The sequence below is a fragment of the Corapipo altera genome, unplaced genomic scaffold (genome assembly GCF_003945725.1).
Source record: "Corapipo altera isolate COAL_440 unplaced genomic scaffold, ASM394572v1 113, whole genome shotgun sequence".
Taxonomy (NCBI): domain Eukaryota; kingdom Metazoa; phylum Chordata; class Aves; order Passeriformes; family Pipridae; genus Corapipo; species Corapipo altera.
The window spans coordinates 5,060,986-5,081,953 of NW_020884895.1; the positions used below are offsets into that span (position 1 = coordinate 5,060,986).

General features: G+C 39.2%; 1 protein-coding gene across 1 annotated transcript in view; it reads left to right on the top strand.

Moving 5' to 3' along the window:
* Positions 1-4,566: 4,566 nt before the first annotated feature.
* Positions 4,567-20,968, top strand: part of GNB4 (G protein subunit beta 4) — a 62,877-nt gene continuing 46,475 nt past the window's right edge. Inside the window, exon 1 of the mRNA XM_027647237.1 lies at positions 4,567-4,657. The gene's annotated coding sequence lies outside the window, so the exon portion shown is untranslated. The remainder of the gene's footprint in view (positions 4,658-20,968) is intronic.

Below are 20,968 nucleotides of genomic sequence, written 5' to 3' on the forward strand. Positions count from 1 at the left end.
CCTGTTTGATTGCTTCCACAGATGATAAGGTTGCAGCATAAGCTGCATTATAATAGCTGACAACAGAAAATCCATCTAGAACGCAGACTGCGTCAGTATCTTTATCTTAGGAAGAGCTTTGATCAGAAATTTTTGCTTTTTTGAGACACACAAAGAAATCCAAACATGAAACACAACTGGAGGAAACAAGGCCTTTTAAGCTCTGTTTCTCAGAAGTTTCTTATTTTCAATGGCTTGTTTAGACCTACCTTTAAAAAAAGCCCAAAGCTGTAGACACAGTTTCTCTAAGTGTGCATGAGCCAATTGCCAGCACAGAGAGAGCCAGTCCTGGGCACTCCAGACCTGTGCTGCTTTGTACAAGTTCTAGTGCCACGTGGATCCTGAGGCTGCAGCACCTGCCAGAACCATGGTTTGTTTGACTTGGTAGCTGATGGTTAATCTGAACCACCAGCTCTGAGGGTAAGTCAGCAGGGGCTGCAGGTGTCAGCAGCACATTTGACCTTGCCCTGTCTTGTCAAATGGTTGGACCTGCCACTGTCCTCTCTGGTCAGAACTACTCCAGTTTTCCTGCCCCAGGGTTCCCCAGCTGTAGTGGTCATCACCTATTGGAGTATTTTGGCACATAGTTTATGGGGCCAGCAGAGACTGATCTGAGTCATCAAGGTACTGGATGACAAATGCAGGAACTGGAAAAAAGATGGAGTGAGAGTAACGAGTTGCTGGGTTTGGATGCATCTGTGTTAAAATGCAGACTGCGTCTATGAATTTGATTAAAATGGAGTACTAAAGCAGTGTGTTGATAGCCAGATGTTTGCATTTTCTGAATGTTAGTACTTTATATTCCTTAGTTTATCTCACTGAATTTCACTGTAATAACGTTCCCAGATAAAGCTAAATCATGGGAAAGCCAGAGAATGCTGAAAGGCTGTCATTTCTGCTCCAAAGGAATGTTGTTATCTTACAGCATGAACACCCTTGACATCAGCTGGTCAAGTTGCAATATTCCTAATGGAGAAGCACAAGGTCACTAATAATGGGGTTGGCATCATCTGACAAGGCACATGTCTGTCCTCTAGGAGGGCAGAGAAAGGAAAAAAAAATACATTGTGCTTACTCAACAGTGTAATGTTCAGAATCATATCCATAGCCTAGGAAACAAAAAACATCATTTGCCCCATTGATGTTTACATGATGTGACAGTGTAAGAGGCTTTAGAGAAATAATATGTTCTGATAGGTTTGGGGTTTTTTTCTGTAACTCTGTGGCATAAAGGGCACTGGGCCTGCTAAAGCTCATTTTCTCCAGCTGAGAACCAGATTGGAGTAGACACACCTAAAAGGAAAGACAGAATTTGAAAGGATGGAGAAGGTGTGATTGTCCTTTATGCCAGGTGACTACAAGCATGTTTAAATGGATGAATTCTGCAACAGGATGCATTTCACAGGCGTTTAAACGTTGAGCCAGAAAAATGCTGGAGACTTGAATGAGCTGATCCTTTTCTGGGACGAATCACTTCAAATAAAATCAGTAATAACTTATTTATTGAGTGGTTCCTGTCTCCAGTCTTTTTTAACATACTGAAGAATTTTTAATTTAATTTGCTAATGTGTTGGCAAGTTATATCAGTGTACAGAAAGGATCCTTTAAGGATTGGCAATCCCATTTTCCATCGGGCACTACATATGCTACACTCAGCAGTATGACACAATGTCACAAAATGAGCATAAGTTTCTGGTTTTGTGCCTCTTCCTAAGACTCCATTAAAAATCTGGTTTCCTGACTGCAGCTCTGCACTAGTGTCTTTCCCTTCTCCCCATTTACAGACTGCATCAGTCCTCGTTGTGCTGCCCAGAACGTTCACAAATCAATCTCCCATTGTGAAACATAGGGAGATTTATAGGCCTGGATATGATATAAAATGATGAAGATTTTAAGACCATCTCTTTGCAAAAAAAAAGAAAGTTTTTGCATAATTAAATACTTTCCATTCTTATATCCAACAACACTTCATGCAAAATATGTCCATGACAGACTGCATTTGTTCTTACAAAAGCACATTTGGGAACATTGATGGTAAGGTTTTTGTTCCGTTGTGATAGTAGGTGGAAAGTTTGTAGTTGGATCTAAATTTCTGCAAAGAGTAATTGTGAAAAAATTAGGAGCTTAGATTTGGGTCATCAAAGAGAAGATTTATGGAAACATAGTGCTTGCATTGGCCATACACATATTGGTGAACTTTGCCTTCTGTGGTTTCTCAACACTAAACAGTGCTTATCCTCATGTCAGGAAAAAACGTGATATCAGAGGTAATGTTATACTGAGATTTCACTTTGCTCAGATAAAGATATTTGTCAATTATAACCCAGCAGAACATTTGCTAGTATGATGCTGCCAGAGTTTAAATAATTAAAAATGGGTTGTCTTCAGCAAATGAGTAAAGTACACCTAATGGACCATTATCATTTGAATGTATTTTCTGTTCATTACTTGTTTGGTCATAAATTTCAGTCACTTGCAATGGCTCATTCAGCCTTTTTGGAAAATTGTCATGATACAAATGGAATGCCTTCTTCCTGATTGCAATGGGATGGTAGATTTTGAAAACAACAAAAATTAAGCCCTTTCTTCTATAAACCTTTTCAGCAATAGCACTGAAAGCTCTTTCTAAAGGAGTTTGAGTCCTTATTTACTTTGTACAGCTGGGGAAACATTTTGTGAGAGCAAGCTGGTAGTACAGCTGAGGTAATGACTCGGGTCTCCTGAAATCTCAGCTCACTGTCCTAGATGTGAGGACAGTCAGAGGCTGCTGCTGGTCTAATGACATTTTCTCTCAGGTGGTTGCTGATTCTGTATAAATCTGAGACTTACTGGAAGCAAGTGAAAGAATTGAGTGGAGATACTTGTCTTCTTTGGTGAAGTACAACATGTGCTGCTCTGTACAATTACCAGTTCGAACTCTTCCTTCTGTTACCCTTAGAAAGTCATATTTTTAACAGCGTTTCCTTGGTAGAAATGTGTACACTGCACTTAATACACTGATTCTTCCTACCTTTGTACTCTGTTTGCTCTTGGAGGACTTGGATGTAATTTTTTAACTTGGGTATTGGCAAAGTTTCTTGCCTTTATTCTTGTATGAACCAGCTGGGCTTCTCAAGCCTGTCTGTCCTCTCCTTCAAAGATCTTCTTCACCTAAATTTGAATGCATCTGAATTTCAATGAGTGCTAAATTTTACTCCAAAAAATTGTAAGTAATTGAATTTAGGCAGCCAGGTATAGAAATATCCTATTTGCAGCTGCAGGTTACTTCTATTTCATTTCAGATTTGAAGTGGGGCAGAGTTCAAATACATCTAATGTGTTTTCATCAATTCAACAGGAAACTCAGTTGTCATGGTAGAGCCATTCCCATCCAACTTTTACATAATAGCTAAGTGGTTAGAGCAGCCACCTCGGTTCACTTCCTTCTTCAGTTCTTATTTCAGAGAATTGTGCCCTTTCCTTTAGGTTATTAAAATGATCTCAGTGATAATGTTTTCCAGCATGCTCTTTGAAAGCTGTTTTTTTGTGCATTTAGGAATCCAGAAATCCTGAGGTTTAGAGAAGAGAGAGTAAAAGGATGCCTGATCCTGAATTGTAATTGGTAATATGTACAAGCAGGGGTGGAAGATGCTTTTCTTGGTTTCATACACAAAATTCCTTCAGTTTTGCTTGATAATAGTGGTGCAGATGCTGAAGAATCAGAAAGCAGTTTTCCTTTTCATCTTACATATGATTTTTTCCATCTAATTGTGGAAGAATTAACCACACCCAAGTTTATCTCTCTACATGACAGACAGATCATAGTGTGGTCAAATTCATTGTGATCGTGCTGTGCAAAAATAGCAAAATGCTGTTTAATTTGTTCTCTGAATTTTGTCTAGAATCCTATCTCCTTTAGGCATAGTTATCAGTAACACTAAATACAACTGCCAATGTGTTTAATGTCATGAACACAAGAACTCTTGTAAAATTTGTACAAATGCATTGTTAGGGGAAAAGGAGGGTACGAGAGATAATTTAAATAACTATAATAATAAATAACTTTGCGTAACAACAAAGAAAGTGAAAAGGAAATGAAAAATACATCCACTTGTCTGTGAGCTATTTTAATGGGAAATTTTAACAGAATTGAAAAAAAGAGAGGATAAACCCAGCATCTAAATTATCAAATAATCAAAATAATCAAACCCTAATTTGCTTCAATTAAAGACTTAGAGATGCTCCCAATGCTTTGATTAAGAAAAAAATGAGAAAGTTTCTTATTCACCTCAGCAGGCAGCTCTGCAAAATGGAAGATCCCTGTGCTCCTCTGAAGCCATTTAATGCATATATGAGCATGGATTCCCAGAACTATCTATAATGCATATAGTGCTTTCTGCTCTCAGTGGCTTTTTTTCCCACTCTCTTTACGTCATTTGCCATTTGTGAGGGTTGCCAGGGTAATGACCAATCATCCCTGGAGAGATGCCTGCTAGTAAGGACAACATAGGCTTTCTCTTTTTTGGTATTCTGCAGTATGTGTTTGAGAGCTATTCTAACATCAGGATTGCAGAACTTTTGTTTAGTTAGTAGGGAGGGAAAGTTTACAGAGTATGAAATAACAGCTTACAACTATTGAGGTAAGTGAGGATTTTTATTTTCTATTTTATTAACAGTCCTGTCTGGATTTATTCAAAACATTGAGTATCATTACTTTGTTGTTGTTGTTGTTGTTATTCGCGTAGCTGACCCTGAAATTAGTAATAGCAGAGAGGTTTTACCTAATTTGAACAATGAAATCTTAGTAGTGCTGCATATACAACAGGTCAGGATTTTATTCTCCTTGTAACTGTGAATCCCACAGCCTTTATCTCTACTGCAATCCCCATATACATCCACTATACCCAAAATATTTTCAGAAGAATTGAAAACAAGAAACCCACAGAGTGGTGTAATGCAGATTTCAGAGCATTAACCGTGGTTGCCTCTCAGGCAAATGGGAAGTTCTGAATAGTCTTCATTGTACTGTATGTATGGAATATGCCACATCAACTGGAAACTGAAAATCCAGAGTGCAGTCCTGTCCCACAGGATGTTGAAGATGTTGAACTCGTGTTGTTTTTAAATTTTGACTGTTGAATAGACACTTGCAGGCTCATAGGCTCTTTGCTCACCCATGGACTGTGGGAAAATATAGCTTCCAGACTGCAGGCAATTTTCTGGAACTGGGATCAGTAATGTAAGCTAGTAGTGATAATTGCCTCTCTGAATAGGCCCAAATTTTGTTCTTTTGCATGTGAGGGCACCTAAATAAAACACAAGAAAGGAGGCAAAAAAAATCTCTTCAGAAGTTCCAAATGATCTCTGAAGTTTCTATGATGTATTTACGTGTAATCTGGGTTATGACAGATATGAGTGAAATGTTTGGTTTGTGATGATTTCTTTTTTTGTTGTTGTTGTTTTAAATGACCCCCATTAGAACCATTCTGAGTCTCAAGCATCTTTGTTGGTACAGTTCCCTGTTTGTGTGATGGCTTCCTGGGAGAAAGAGACAGTTGATGCAGTTGTTGTATTGCTTTTCTATGGAATTGCTAAGGTATCAAAGTTCAAATTAGTAACTGTCTCATCAAAATTACTGTTTGCTGCTTAATATATGTGCACCTACGCATGTGCTTCACATCCTGGCAACCTTACATGTCCTGATGGGCACAACATATATTAACCAGAATAAAGCACATATTTATTTCACTCTATTTCCTGCTTACTGCAAATACACGCAGAGTGTAATTTTGACTCACACTTTTCCCCAGTAGAAAAATACATTGGGGCATTTAATTTAGCATGGCAAATTCCAGTTGCTAAATTCTAGATGTTACTATATATTTCAGTTGTGGTTATGATAGCTTTACATTATCAAAACTACTGGAGCACAGCAGTGAGTCTGGATGTGTATGTATGAGAGAGAAGAGTATTCAGAGCAACAATTTTAAAAGTCTGAGGTGAAAATGATCTTTTTATCAGGCTGTTGAGAAAATATGTTTGTTCAGAAAGTAGACCTGTTTCCTCTTTCTAAAAATTGTTACTGGTTTTTGACATCTGTGTGCTGGATATCCCTCTTAAGCAGTTTAAGATATGAGTAGTATTAAATACTTAACACAGCAGGGGAAAAAATCAGTAAGCACAAAGAAAATATATCATTGTCTAATGTTTATCAACATCCCATATGATTCCACCATTTTTAGTAATCTGGGAAGCAAGACCATGAAATGATGATTTTGTATTTTTCTGGATGGTGTCTTATACCAGAAAAATAACATGATGACAGCTAAATAAAGCATGTTAATTATAAAAGTGGGTTTTCACATGAGAGATTGAGAGGTAAAGCTTTCTGGAAAAAATGGTGGGTAGCAAGCCTCAGTCTTTATCTTTCTGTCCACCTTTTTCCTGTCTATCTTCACCATCTTTCTTTCCAATTTAAAAATACTCCATGGTTGTATTATGCAGAGAATAGCTTTTACTTTCAGACAGTGGGAACAGAGAGAGAAAAGCTGAAATGGGGAGAGGGGAATGAGCCTGCATTGTGAATTGTTCACAGCACAACTGACAACAATTAGGGCAAGGTATTTGTGGCTCTGGGGAGTGATGCAGAGGCAAAGAGCAGGGAGTAGAGAAGACTCCAAGGCTGGGTGGAACCAAGGGGGTTTGGTGATGCAGGAAACTACCAGAGAGCTGCAGGGAGCAGGCCAGGAAGAGACGGGTTCCTGGAGCATCTCGGGGATTCTGTGTGCAGGGTTTCGGGTGGTAATTTGGGGAGGATGGGTTGGATAGAGACAGACATTAAAGCTTGAGATGCAGTGTTTGCCCATGACACAGTGTAAGTGCTGTTCAGCAATTTGACCCTTCTAATGCCGAGTGTGTTGCTGGAAACTTTGGAGTGGTGAATTCCGGTTGTTTCTTTATCTTGTACTTTTGAATAGATAGAAAGGAAGAGGAATAATTAACAACACAAGCTGACAGAAAGTCAGGCTTCAGACCAGGGTGGGAAAACCAAGGAGATACTCACGAATGGGAAGACACGTCAGGATGGCAAAAGAGAAACTTATCCAGTGTTTCCAATGCTTATCCTGGAAAGATTAAGGCATTGGATAAATGCAAGAATGTATAAAAACATTCAGTGGCCCAAACTCGTCATCCCTTGAGAAACAGAAGGCAAAAAATAAATGAAATCGTCGAGTGAACAATAGTTTCTAAACATAGTGTATGACAAAGCAAATCACTGTGGATGACAGCATTAGTGCTATCACTGCACTGGGCACCTCAGCCTGAACTGTGGCCTTTGCTGTTAGAGGTCAGTTCTCCTGAGACCTGATGGATTATTTTATCTGAGAGACGTCATCTATCCATGATCTGGCATAGATTACCTTTTTGGTTGGCTATTTTGTAGTTCTTTTAGTGAACAGTATCTCTCTGGATATATATCTCACAGGAATACTGGGAGTTCTAGTTTGTGACTGTCGTGTTTCATGAGACCATCAGACGAAAACTTTACTAATTCATTTTTACCAAAACACAGCCCTGTGGTTTTGGTTTGGAAGCCAGGCTGTTATTGCATTACCTGGGCCTGACTGTCCAATGCTATGAATAAGCATATCTCTGTTTGTTCTGGGATCTGGAGATGTAACTCCAAAACTGTGATGTGAAATCATGATATGTGTGTATTCAAGGCATTAGAAAATAGTTGAATTGCATGAACTTAGTTAAAGTGCCACCAGAAGGCACAGGAATAGTTGCAATATAAGTGTCTGATTTTAAACTTTTGGTTACTGGCATTTTGGAAAAAAAAGAGTGGTGAAAATGTGCTTTATCATCCAAAGCTGCAATCCAGGAACACAACAAAGGCATGCAGGAGGAAATCACTGTTGCTTGACCAGCAGCATGCATATTTAGGGAAGACAAATTTGGAATGTATTACAGCACTTCCAATGTCTCTATTAAAGTGCATGTTAAGGTTCACTCTGAACAAGTAATTAGAGAGAAAATGTCTTGTGATTTAAAACAGAAGTGGTTGCCAGAAGATGGGCATTTTAAAACACTTTACTAAAAGCTTCCAATTTATACTTTTAGTCCTATTTTCAAATTATTTAACTGTGGTTTCATTGCACATCCATAGACTCTTAAGTTTCAAAGAGACTTAGGTGCTTTCAAACATTACATCACTTATTCCTGAGCTGTTGCATATTTGCTGTATGATGTCAGAGCGTTCCATTAAACACCTTATCAGGCTATGGATGTTTCTGTTATTCTTTATGTAGTGCTTTGAGTAGTCATGTTGTTCAGAGCTTAGTTACTTAGATATGCAAAGAGCACACAGCCCTCTGAGATCCCCCAGTTCATCTTGTTTTTCTATTGTAGTTACAAGGTCAAGTTGAAATAATCCCCATGATTATAAGAGCTTGTATGAAAAACTTTCCTGGAGAGCAACATCTGTTATCTGGTGGTAATAGTGATTCAAAGGAGCTCTTTGGGAAGAGAATACAGTCTGTCTCACATGAACAGGATGACTCAGTAGTTCACATTGGGAAAGAGAAACATTCTCCAGGCCTCACAAACGTGATTCTGGAGACTCATTACATGCATTATTATGTGCTTTTGTGAAGCTCATGACACAGCGCAATGGGAATGGTTTCTGGCAGCCACAGCCCTGCCTTCCCAGCAGCAGGAGAGACCCTAAACCATCTGCTGAGCCAGTGCTGCAGGCAGACCCTCATTCCCCTGCAATTCCTCAGGGGCAGGACGTGTGGCTCTCATTTCTCGTGCGTGGTGATAAAGCAGAGTAAGGGTGTAACAGCAAAGGGCACTGTGAACTATCCTGTAACATGACAGGACTGCCACACATACACCCATTTATTTGCTGGTAAGTAATTAACAGCTCTGACTCTAGCTTGGGTTAACTAGTTTAGAGAAATTACATTACTCTGGTGGGCTACGGACATACGCATCAAATTTCATAAGGATTTCATTTCATTAACCATTTTATCTAAAATTTGAGTCAAATCCAGCCCCCCTTTAACATGACTGCCCTTGCTGCTCAAGGCCTACAAATCAAAGGCCTACATATCTTCACCTGGGTAAGTGAATGGGCATCCTGCCCTAACCTGGTGGGGATTGATGAGTGAAACTACTCCTGCACTATGTGTGACTGTTCCAGCCCTGGCTGCTTTCACAGAGGCTTCTCTCTGTCAAACATTGCCCTATGCAAATAAAACTACTCGTAGATGCTGTGTAGTAACATTATGTAAAATGCTGAGGACCTGAAATACTTACAGCTTAATTGACTGCAATTCCTGTTGACTTCTATGGGTGTTTTATTCAATTAGGGACTGCAGAATTTAGATCATTGCCTCTGGCTTACATCATTGCAAATATTATTGATGCTTATGAAGCTTTCGGGGATTTTTCAGGCTTTTAGTCCACAAATTGAGTGCAATGTGAAACGCTTGCTCGGGGGTAAGAGAAGTACTTGTATCCATCTCATCTTTCATTTACTTATTCCTGAGTCTTTCTGTGCTATTCCTTTGAGAATGCTCATATAAAATATGCAATTTAACAAAGAGGGGGAAAGCAGAGTTGTCTCAATACAGCAAGATTCAAGTTTCATTTTGCACATTAGAAGTGTGCCTTTCTCATTTTCTTGCCTAAAATGTGGAATTGAATCTGATTAATTTTAATCTCATAAAATGTTGAAATTAAGGCACAGTAAATTTAGAATGAATATTGAAGAAAATTTACAGTTTCCCAGGGGCAAGCATGGATACAGTGCTTGAAACTTAAAACTATGCAGATTGGAGCACTAGAAATTTCAACAAAAGGAACTAACCCCCTTTGGTGAGAAGGGTCAAGGTGGCTTAAAACAAATTTTACCTTTCTAATCTGCATGCCTTATAAAGTCAATGCTGGAGTTATTATGTGAATAGCACAAGCAGGGCTTGTGTAACTTAATTGTGACCTCTCAGCCTCTGACCACAGTAGGAATATGGACAGGATAGATATCCCTATGCTGGCTCTGTGTTAGGCCCAGAGAGAAAAGGGGTACAGCTTCTACTGCTTTTCATTCAATGCTTTGGGCATAAATGGTGAGTAAGCCATTTCACATATACTGTGTGTAATTGCATTTAATACTTCTTTTTATCTAGAATCAGAAATGAAACATCTAAATATATATTTATTTGTAAGTAAATGAAGACAAAAAAGGTTGATAGTGATGGGCACAAACACTTTTAGGACACGTACTGTAGAAAACTGTTTGCTTTTCAGGCAATGTATTCTTACTGTAGATCTTCACAGAAAAATCTGCAGAAAGAGCTGGAAAAAGTCATACGTATACACATGCATGTTCTTGGGTATATTTAGTAAAATTAGAGAAATGCCTCTGTGGGAAAATTGGTACACATTCCAGGTAGAACATTGACCTCCTTTATTTAATTCTGTCATGGTAGGTGAAAAGAAATCAGTCATAAATAAAGGTAGCCTCCTTATAGAAGGCATTTTTTGGCAGCAGCGGAGAGCACAATAAATGTTATCTGTCAGGGAAAGAAACAGGCTATTTAAATTCAGGCAGCAGAGCATCTTCAGTCGGAAGGGCTATTTTTAACTTCAGATGTAGCTTAATTTAGAAATCGAGCACTTGAAGTCCCTTTTTTTTATTCCCCATTTCTCCGACTGGAGATTTTTTATAATGATTATAGATATCCCTGTGTGAAGGTACTGAATAGAGTAAAAAGTACCTTACCCTGAGCTTCAAGGTCATGAAAATGCACATCGAAACAAAGCAGCTTTGTGGCAATACACGTGTAAACACAGAGGTCAGATGAGATTGATGCACTATTTTATAAGCATAAGGGCCACTTTGGCGATTTTCCAGAAGGCTGCATATAATTTTTATATCCATTTATGCAAGATCTTCCCCAGATCTGAATTACTTTGTGTAGGAAGTGCTGTAATTGCGTACAACCCTATACAACATGCGATAAAGAGAGTGTAAATTCCAGTGGTTTCTAAGGCAGAAATGTTTATGAGAAATCTGGCAATGATTTCCTGCATTGATTTTTCTGAGCCAGCTTCTTGTATTTGGCTTTGTTTGTAAGTTAATCACAAGAATTGAGAAGCTCATTTCGTTATAGAAGATATTCAGAACTAAGAATTGCAGATTTGACTCTATTAAGTGATTACAGGCTTTTTAATGTATTCAGATTCAGAACATGAAAAAATCCTCTCACAAATGGAAGTACTTCCAAGATGGCTTGTTGCAAACACTCCTCTTGCATAATTGCATACTCTATGTCACTCAGCATTCATCTAGTGAATTGCAATAGCATTTCAGCATAAAACTCGATCCAAGCTGAATTTTATAGTTTACCTCTTCAAGCTCAGCCCAAAGTGATTCTGAAAGCTATTCCAGTTGCATAACAATAACAAGGAGCAGAGAGACATGTGCCATTGCGACAGGAATAATTGAGTTATTAATAAGCTGAATGTGACATGGAAAAGTTGCCTCTATTTCTGAGCATAGTGACACCTTCACCATGAACTCTTAAGCACACACAACTTTTTACAGTTTCTGAAATTTTGCTTAAAGAGTTGAGCGTTTTTGCACGTACAGAAAAGATAACTTCTTCTGTAGTCACCTAAAATCCTGCTATTATAAGTGAAAGCTTCTGCTACCATTTATTCTTTAACTTGTGACAGCTAAAATTAGAGGCTTTCATTCCATTGTTTTTATACACTGGGTAGCATGATGTAATCTAGTAAGAACATCATAAAACAAGTTAGAAATTTAGAGTTATAATCTGTAATGTTCAATGGAGGTTAAAAAGAAATGTAATTTAGACCTTAGTGCTTCTGAATTGCCCACTTTGGATGGGGATTTCTTTCATCTTCCTCTGAAACATCTGTTTTTGAGGAATGCTCCTTTCCCTGGACGTGTTCTGTGTGGAGGGAATATGGGAGTTAGCATAGAAGCTGTCAGAGCCGTTAGATTCTGCTGGGGGGGTTTCCTTAATTCTCTGCTGGCCACACAAACCTGAATTAAAGCTGAATTTAGTCTCTGGGAGGCATTTTAGTAGAGCTGTCAGACTAGGAAATTCAGACTGTGACGCACAGTTTGGATTGGGAATGTGAATTCAGAGCTCTTTCTTAAAGAGACTTTTCTTTACAATAAAGCAGATATACTGCACCAATATTTGCTGAAGTGTTTCAGCTTTTGATATAGAATGTGTTTTTCTCATCAAAGACTAAATCTGAAGCTTGTAGCAAAAGAAACACTCAGCATGTATACTTTCTTGTTTTAGGTATGTTGGTATGCTGTCAAGAGGCAGGATTCAGTTTGCCTATCATGGATGTTTAAAAAAAGACTAAAAACCATCCAAAAGAAGCAGGGGAGTTGTCAAGAAAAAACCAAAACCCTACAGAATTGAGGATAATATTTTTGGTTTTACAGAAACACAGGACATACTTTAAATAATTTTCTGAATGGCTTTATAAAATCTTGAAATTTATAAAAGCTTGAAATTACAACTGTCCATTTGTATTAGCTTTGTTTTTCTTCAGTCTGTAGTAAAACCCACCCAACTGTTTTGACAGCATATAGTAATTCTATTTTCAGACATTCTAAAATAGCAAATGTCTTTGAAGGAATATGGTGACACAGAGGTGATGAGGCTTCAGTAAGGCTGGACCTTGAGCTTCAAGGAAAACTTGGATTTCTTATAGAGCAGCATTAAAGTGCTCAATGACCTGAAAGAATGTTGTAGGTGGGTGTTGGTCTCATCTCCCAGATAATAAGTGATAGTACAAGAGGAAATGGCCTCAAGTTGCATCAGGAGAGGTTTAAATTTGATATTAGGAAGAATTTCTTCACTGAAAGGATTGTCAAGCACTGGAACAGGCTGCCCAGGGCAGGGGATGAGTCACCACCCCTGGAGGTATTTAAAAGACATGTAGATGTGGCACTTGACATGGTTTAGTGCTGGACTTGGCAGTGTTAAGTTAAAGGTTGGACTTGATGTCTTAGAGGTCTTTTCCAACCTAAATGGTAATAATTAGTTCTTATTTAGTAGTTTTCATCCACAGATCTCAATGTGTTTTATAATGAAGGTCTTAATTTAGAGAGATGGAGATGGCTGGATAGAATGCTTCCAGGGTTTCAGGAGCAGCCCTTAAGACCTGATTTCCCTCTGCCTTCCCTGCTCTGGGTATCTCCCAATAGTGACTGGATCACTCATGAAAGACTCCATAGTGGTCCATACTGGAACCTGAAAGCTGGATCCAGATCCAAGGGGCCCAGTAGGACCTCTGAGAGACGTGGAATGAAGCTGCTGGAGCCTCAGGACTTTTCTCTCTGTCTGATCCCAAAGCAGTGATTACACTCTTTGCTGTCTATCTATATAATCTATATAATCCATTTCCACTGGTGGGGAATCACACGGATAATGTACTGACTTTTCCATAAAAATTTTATTCGAATTTTTCTCTTCAAAAAGTTTAAGCCTTCTCTTCTATGTCACTTGTTGTTACAAGAAAATGTATCAGTGTTGTCTATGCCCACAGATCACAGGAGGGAGGACAAGCAGTGGACTGGAGCTTTCATTAATCTGTCTTCGCAGAAATGGGAAATCATTTTATCAAAGTGTGACAAATCACAAGAAGTAAATAAATTGATATTTAGGTGAAATACAGGAGACTGTAACAGTCATACCGTGTGTCTAATTATAGAAATACAACATGCTACTCCTGTATAAGTGTTCTCAGGCATCAGTATGTAAGCAGTTCACAGCATATGTTGGCATCATCATCCCATGTTCTTTCATCTTGGAGAAGATGGTCATAGACGAGGAACTAAAAATAGTCCAGTTCAAGAGCGCATGCTCCCTGGAGGTGATCAAAGGCTGAGATGCTGGTTAGGTATGCAGACAACCAGAACTATCAGAGCAGGAAGAGTGTGGTTGAACCAGTTAGTGCACTGATAAAATCTGCTACTTCTGGCTTCAGCAAAGTTTGTGACAGTAGTAGAAATGGAGTGCAGAAACACAGGGAAGGAGAGGTATAAGGCAATTCCCATAACAATTCCCATAGCCTAACCTTACATGCAAAAGTGCCTAAATGAGGAAGGCAACTTTTCCTGAACTATTGAGAGATTAAATGCAGAGGATGTTATTTCAGAAAATAATTCAGAGTCCACAAGTATGGCTTCTGCTCTGAAGCACCTTTAGAGGAGCCTGACACTCCTCTCTGATTATGAAGGAGACTTGATTTAACTGCCCATCTTAAGCCCCTGGGTTGATATTGAACACAGCCCGTGTAGGCACTGCAAAGGCAACTTTGCACCTAGGACTACACATCTAATACTGATAATGTTCTTTCCTGCATGCCATCACCTTGGGAAACTTCCACTTCCCCCTCAGGCTTCTCTTTCTGTTCTTTACATGACATACAGAACTTGTGTGTGGAGGCTGAATAGTTTGTCTGAAGGACAAAGACAATGGAAGAGTATCTTAGGTGTGTGCATTGCATTTGTAACTGAATCGTAAGTCAGACAGACTCAAGGACTCTCCTCTTCTATGTTTCATCCTAGATAGGGGAGGTTATTTCTCTAATCAGGATTGACTTTCTAAAAGTCCCTGGCAAAATCATAAGTTGAGCTGTTTAGTTCGATAAAATCTTTGAAAAACAGGAAGATTCATACCCAAACCAAAAGCAACAGATTTTGTGCCATATCTGATGTAAGAAGAAAGCAGTATTCACTTAAAAAGGAATATATGAAAAATCTGACTTTTCATTAAAATAGATAATTTTTTAACTCAAAAAGGATTATTTTTTTAATTTATGGTTAAAAATATTTTTTTTAAATGTCATTACTGAAAATTTTGCATCCAGAGCCTGGCTTCAGAAGTTCTGTTCAATTCCTTTGCAGCTGACTTGCAGCACTATTAACACTTCTCATGTTTCTCCGTTGCACTTGTTTAATACCAGACAAGGAGCCATGTGGGTGACAGTTCTGTACCAACAAATCTTAACAGACAGATGCTACAATTTGATCCTGATACTCACTGTGTGTTTTACTTAGTGCTGCAACCAGGACTTAAAAATACAAGCACCAGCTTTTTTCCTGTATATATCTCCATTAAAAGCCTGTTCTAATCTAACATAATAGTAATAGGTGGCTATTTTTAGACTAAATGAAGGAGGGGGACAATAACATTAATATTTGTCATGGTCCAAGAAAGCTGACATTGGCTGACATTCATCACCAGATCTTGCATAAGTATTCACCATACCTAAATTAAGTAGTAAGAAGAAACTTCCTGCTCCTATTAAGTGACCCTTTATACAGAAATGATTAAATTCAGCTGATAATGTCACCAGGAAGTCAGTGCAATATTTAAAATCCGGTTAACAGTGAAAATACTCAGTTGTTCAGGCACAGCTGTGGCAGTGCTACCTCCAGGGCTGAGCACTAGGTTGATGTGTGCAGGGGGGAATCCTGGAGCCAGGGAAACCCAAGGAAGAGCCAGGAGCTCTGTCAGCAGCTGGCAGCTCTCATGAGCAACCTTGGGAGATTGAAACTGTCCAGGGGAGCACTAGTGACCAGGAGTGCTGTGGGCAGGGATCAGGAGGGAATTTTGCACAGCAAGGACTGTGCTCATAGGTTTCCAGCCCAGGGAGTGCTCTGGGTTTCTACCGTAACAGTGGGAACTCATCTCACAGTTAAAACCAGTGTTTCTGCCTTATGAAGTCTAACAAGGACAAATGTGCAGTCATGCACCTGGGAAAACATAATCCAGGAGTGTATCACAGGCTGGGATCTACCTGGCTGGAGAGCAACTCTGTGGGAAGGGACCTGGGGACCCTGGTGGACCACGAGCTCCAAAGGAGTGACCAGTGCTGCTGCAGTAATGAAAGCCAGCAGGATGCTGGGTCACATCCACAAGGGCATCTCCAGCAGAGATAAAGAAATCATTGTCCCACTCTACTCAGCCCTTGTGAGACCATACCTGGAATATTGTGTTCAGGTTTGGACCCTGCCATGGAGAAAATAAGTGGACAGACTGGAGAGGGACCAGAGAAGGGCCACAGAGATGATCAAAGGACCAGGAATCTTCCATGTGAGGAAAGGCTGAGAGAAAAGCCTTGAGAAAAGAAGGCTCAAGGCAGACCTTATCACCATCTTCCAGAATTTAAAGGGTGGCTATAAAGAAGATGGAGACTCCCTTTTTGCAAGGATTCACAAAGAGAAGATGAGAGGCAGTGGGTACAAGTGGCTCCTGAGGACATTCCAATTGGACACGAAAGCAAAATATTGCACAGTGAGAACAATCAGACATTGGAATAATCTCCCCAGTGAAGTGGTGGATTCCCCAACGTTGGACATTCTAAGGTTCAGCTGGATAGGGTGCTGGACCCTCTTGTCTAGACGGTGCTTTTTCCCAGAAAGGTCAGACCAGATTCCTTGAGGTCCCCTTCTGACCTACTGTTCTATGATTTTATGATTTGATTTGTTTGATTTGATCTTTAGTTCTTGTGTGAACGGATCCTTTTTCACTGTCAGTTATGGCTGTTAGGTTGATGGACCAACCCTCTGTGGTCCTTCAGTACTCCATTATACAGAGGAGAGGGAAATAATTTCAGTTAAAATAAAAATTAGAAACACTGAGAAGAGATGCCCTCAGCCAGAAAATTAGGAAATTAAATCCCTAATACTTAGCATGGATTAACAAAGTCATAGTGGCTATATTTTCCCAGAACTGAAAAATTAGGAATTGAGCAAGGAAACAGATGTTTATGCAGTATGATAATTCAGTCTTGGAGGTGACAAAATAATGAAGCTAATTTTTTGTTTAGGAATCTTAGTATTATTTTCTTGTATATGTAAATACGGGTAAATATGTGTAAAAATATTTGACTAAAAATCTCAACAGAAAGAACAAAAGAATAAAACCAAAGAAATGGTTTCAATGTATAAAGAAAGACTTGTTCAGTGAACCCCTCAAAAATTTGTAAAAAAATGAGCAAAGTGATAGCAAAGGCAGCTAAAGGGAAAAGCATTTTAAACATCTAGTAAGTAGACTTTAATTTCTAAATATAACTACTCTAATAAATTACTTTGGAAACTTATACACAGAGACACAAAATATCCTCAACCCTGTTGTTGAGAAAGGTCATTAATTCATTGGAAAAATACACTAACAGCATTCATGGGTGTGTGTTTTATGGAGGGAAAATTTGTTTCCTCAATGCATATTCATAAACAATGGATTAATCCAAGCACACACCCTGTATCTGTGCTGGTGCTAAAAGCTTCCAATGCCACAGAAAATACACACACACATAAATCTGCTCACTGCACTATTGTGAAGTTTTAATGTTCTTTACAGTCTATTTTTTTTTTTTTTTGGTACTTTTTCCTTGTGAGGAGGGAATAAGCAATGATAGCTACAAACATGTTCTTCTGCAGACAGAACTCTTGGTGAGCATGGTGCTTCCACACCCCTGGGCCTGCTCCTGTGCCATCCCATTATTTCTGGTGCCAGCAATTCCTCAGCACTTGTCTGATGTGGGCGCTGCTACACTGTGGCTGATAACAAGCCTTTGAGCTGCTCAGACCGACCCTTTAAATGTCCCTCTGACATAAGCTCAGCCTTGGAGACTTGTTGGTATTTGTCATGTGCCTGATAACAGGAGGTTTCCTGATGCAGCCTTTCAAAGGAATGGACAAAAGCAGCACAGCATGATTCTCTAGGGCACATCATCTTTGCTACTTCAAAGGGAACCCTTTTATCTTGGACTTTGAGAGACTGTGCGCCCAACGTGCTAAGGAGATTTAGAACATCCTTGTTTAGATTTTTGCCTCAGGAGGTTTTTGTCTGATGGTTAAGAATGAACAAAATCCAAGCTAAATTCAAAGTATTTCATTGTTTGTGGATGAAAAAATGTCTCACATGAATTCGTTAAGGTGAAGATGTCCCTGCTCATTGCAGGAGGGGTTAGACTAGATGGGCTTTAAAGGTTCTTTCCAACTAAATCTATTTTATGATTCTATCCCTGGAAATGTTCCAGGCCAGGTTGGATGGGGCCCTGAGCAACCCGGTCTTCTGGAAGTTGTCCCTGCCCATGGCAGGGGGTTTGGAACTGGAGAATGTTTGAGGTCCTTCCAACCCAAACCATTCTGGGATTTTATGTGATATTTCTGAATGAAAATATGACACAACATTTCTTCAGCAGTGGGTATTCCTGGCGAAGTCACTGTATTGACACTTGTACTTTGCACAAGTAACTGTTCCAACTTGTGTGCACACACAAACCAAGGTGGATTGTACTGTGTTGATATTCAAACAAGAAGGAAGTGGGACACCTCATACAAGGTATAGGATACAGTTTGGTAGCTGTGCCCCACATATGAAATGAAAGTTAAACCTCAGTTATCAGTACAGTTGATGAGAGCAGTGATAATTCTATCATGAGAATTACTAGAAATTACAGCTGCTGCCATGGAAGCACAGCTTACTGGTAAGACAAATTTAGGTGATGCACGTAATTTCCAGAATTTTGAAATAACTGCAGTAATATGGGGTTCGTAGTGAGCCTGGTTTGTTTTGTTTTGTTTTGTTGGGGTTCTTTGGGAAGGTTTTGGTCGGTTGGTTTGTTGTTGTTCATTTTTTTTTCTGTGACTCAAAAATAACCAGTGTGGACCTATTTTGGGATAAATTACAACATTTTTTATCAAAGGTAGATCCAAATGTTCAGTATATTTCAGTATGGTCATTGATTTTTTAGGAGCAATAAAAGTGAGCTTCCCCCTCTTAGATTCCAGCAACTGATATACCACAGGAAATTTTCTTGAATTTGGAGATGGTGGTGAACACGAGAACTGTGAGCTGGCTAAAGTGCTGACTAAAAGTAATATTCAAAAGAAAGTGATTAGGCTGGAGAAAAGTGATGTTCCTCTCAGATTAGTTTTGGGATCTGTTGTATTTAATATATTTATTGATGTGTTGAGGTGAAATTCCTTCTGCGTTGGAAAAATGTTGGTAGATATTGCCAATGCTGAGGAAGACTGGGTTGTTGTTCAGAAAGAATTAGGCTAACTTTTTTACCAACTTGCTGGTAATGTCATATAAGTAAGTCACGTACTGTACCAAGCCAGACACCTTGGGTACAATAATAACCTCGTCTGTAACCTGGAGGTTCATGAACTGGAAGTAGCAGAGGTGGAAGCAAACCTGAGTGCACTTGTCAGAGGAAGGATGAATGTGATTAGACATTGGAATATAATTATGCTAGAAAAGATAATGCAGACCTGGAAGGTGAGAGTTTTTTAACACTTTTAAGGAAATGTTGGTACCGTCTTACAGGGAGTGTTAACTCCTTTTGAGTATTTCTACAGTTGTTGTTTAGCTATTTTTAGACGAATTAACTTGAACTATGAGACGTATAAAGAAGAGCTACAGGATGAGCAAAGGCATGAATCTTCATCTTTTGAAGGGAAATTAGAAATGTCTCATGTACCCAACCAAATGGAGCTTTCTGGGGTGATGGATCATTAAATACACTGGGAGCAGATATAGGTTCAATGTCCGTGATCACTGAGTCCTTAGTCTGTCTGCTGGGATCACTAATAAAGCTGCCAGTCGCTGGCTGTTCAGTAGTTTTCCTTTCTGATGAGGATGGTGGACTGGTGTTAATTCCAAAAGTCCACAAAACTTCTGCATGTGTCACTGACAAGAGGATTGCCAGTAAGACTATATTTTTATTAATACTGCAAAAAACTCAGCAGCCTCAAAAAACGAATACCATTTTTCACATCTTGGCTACAGATTACTTACAAAAGAATGAACTGTTCTTTAATTGAGATCTTGCTGAACCTCCTTCTTTTAGGTCTTTTGAGCAGGGCTCTGATGGTGCCACTGCCTTAGCCCTGCCTAATGAGCCAGCTCCCCAGGATGACAGCTGCTGCTGTCTGGGTTTGACTTCGGAGAGCTCCGTGAGTGCGGAGTGTGATGACATCATGCTCCCTGGGGTGTCAGCTATTAGCTGCTAAAAATAGTTGCAGGCAAACAGAACAGAAAAATCAAATGTCTCTTTAAACCACTAGTGAATGGGAAGGTAAAGAGCCAGAGCTCAGCTGAGGGGTCTTTTGTTTAAATGCGAAGGCAACAAGGTTGGACTGCTGTCCTGGCTAGCGATGCTGATGATGCTTTAGGACTCGTGAGCTGGGATAGCCCACAGAGACAAGTTCATCCCTGGTGAAATTCCAGAACTGTCATGGTAAGTGAGCTTTTTGTGTTTATTTCCCACTGGTTAGGTTATCTGATCTGAGTAATCCGTGTTTTGCCGTCCTTAATGTAACTATGGGATTCACAGCACGAGAATGATGTCCGTGTTACTGCCAGTATAACCACAGTTCTATTAAAAATTAAAACACAAAGCAATATTAATTTTGCAAAATGAAGTGTTCAAGCTTAAGAAATAATGTACAGTAAAGACTATATGCAGGTACAGATGGTGCCTCCAGTCTCCAAGTTCAGGAAAGTATCCTGCTCACCCTGTGTTTTGGGGCTATTTGGTGCAAGTTTTTTGACACCACTTATGACCTTTAGGTCTTGATTACAGATTTATAAGACAGGCTTGAAGACAGAGGTCTCATTCTCAAGCTTTAGCTTAATTCCAGTTTTGTAATGCAGACCTCTGTTTAACATTTCTGTGGTACTAGTAAGGTGTTTCAGATATTAAACTGCTACAAATTAAATTTGATCTAATAAAGAAAACACATATAAATGCAGAAGCAATATAAGATGAAAGTTAAGACAAACACAGGACTGGGTTTCTCACAACCTTTGAAAATCTCATCTTCTGTTTTTTGTACTAATTTGGCCACAGACAGAAATTTTCAACTAGGC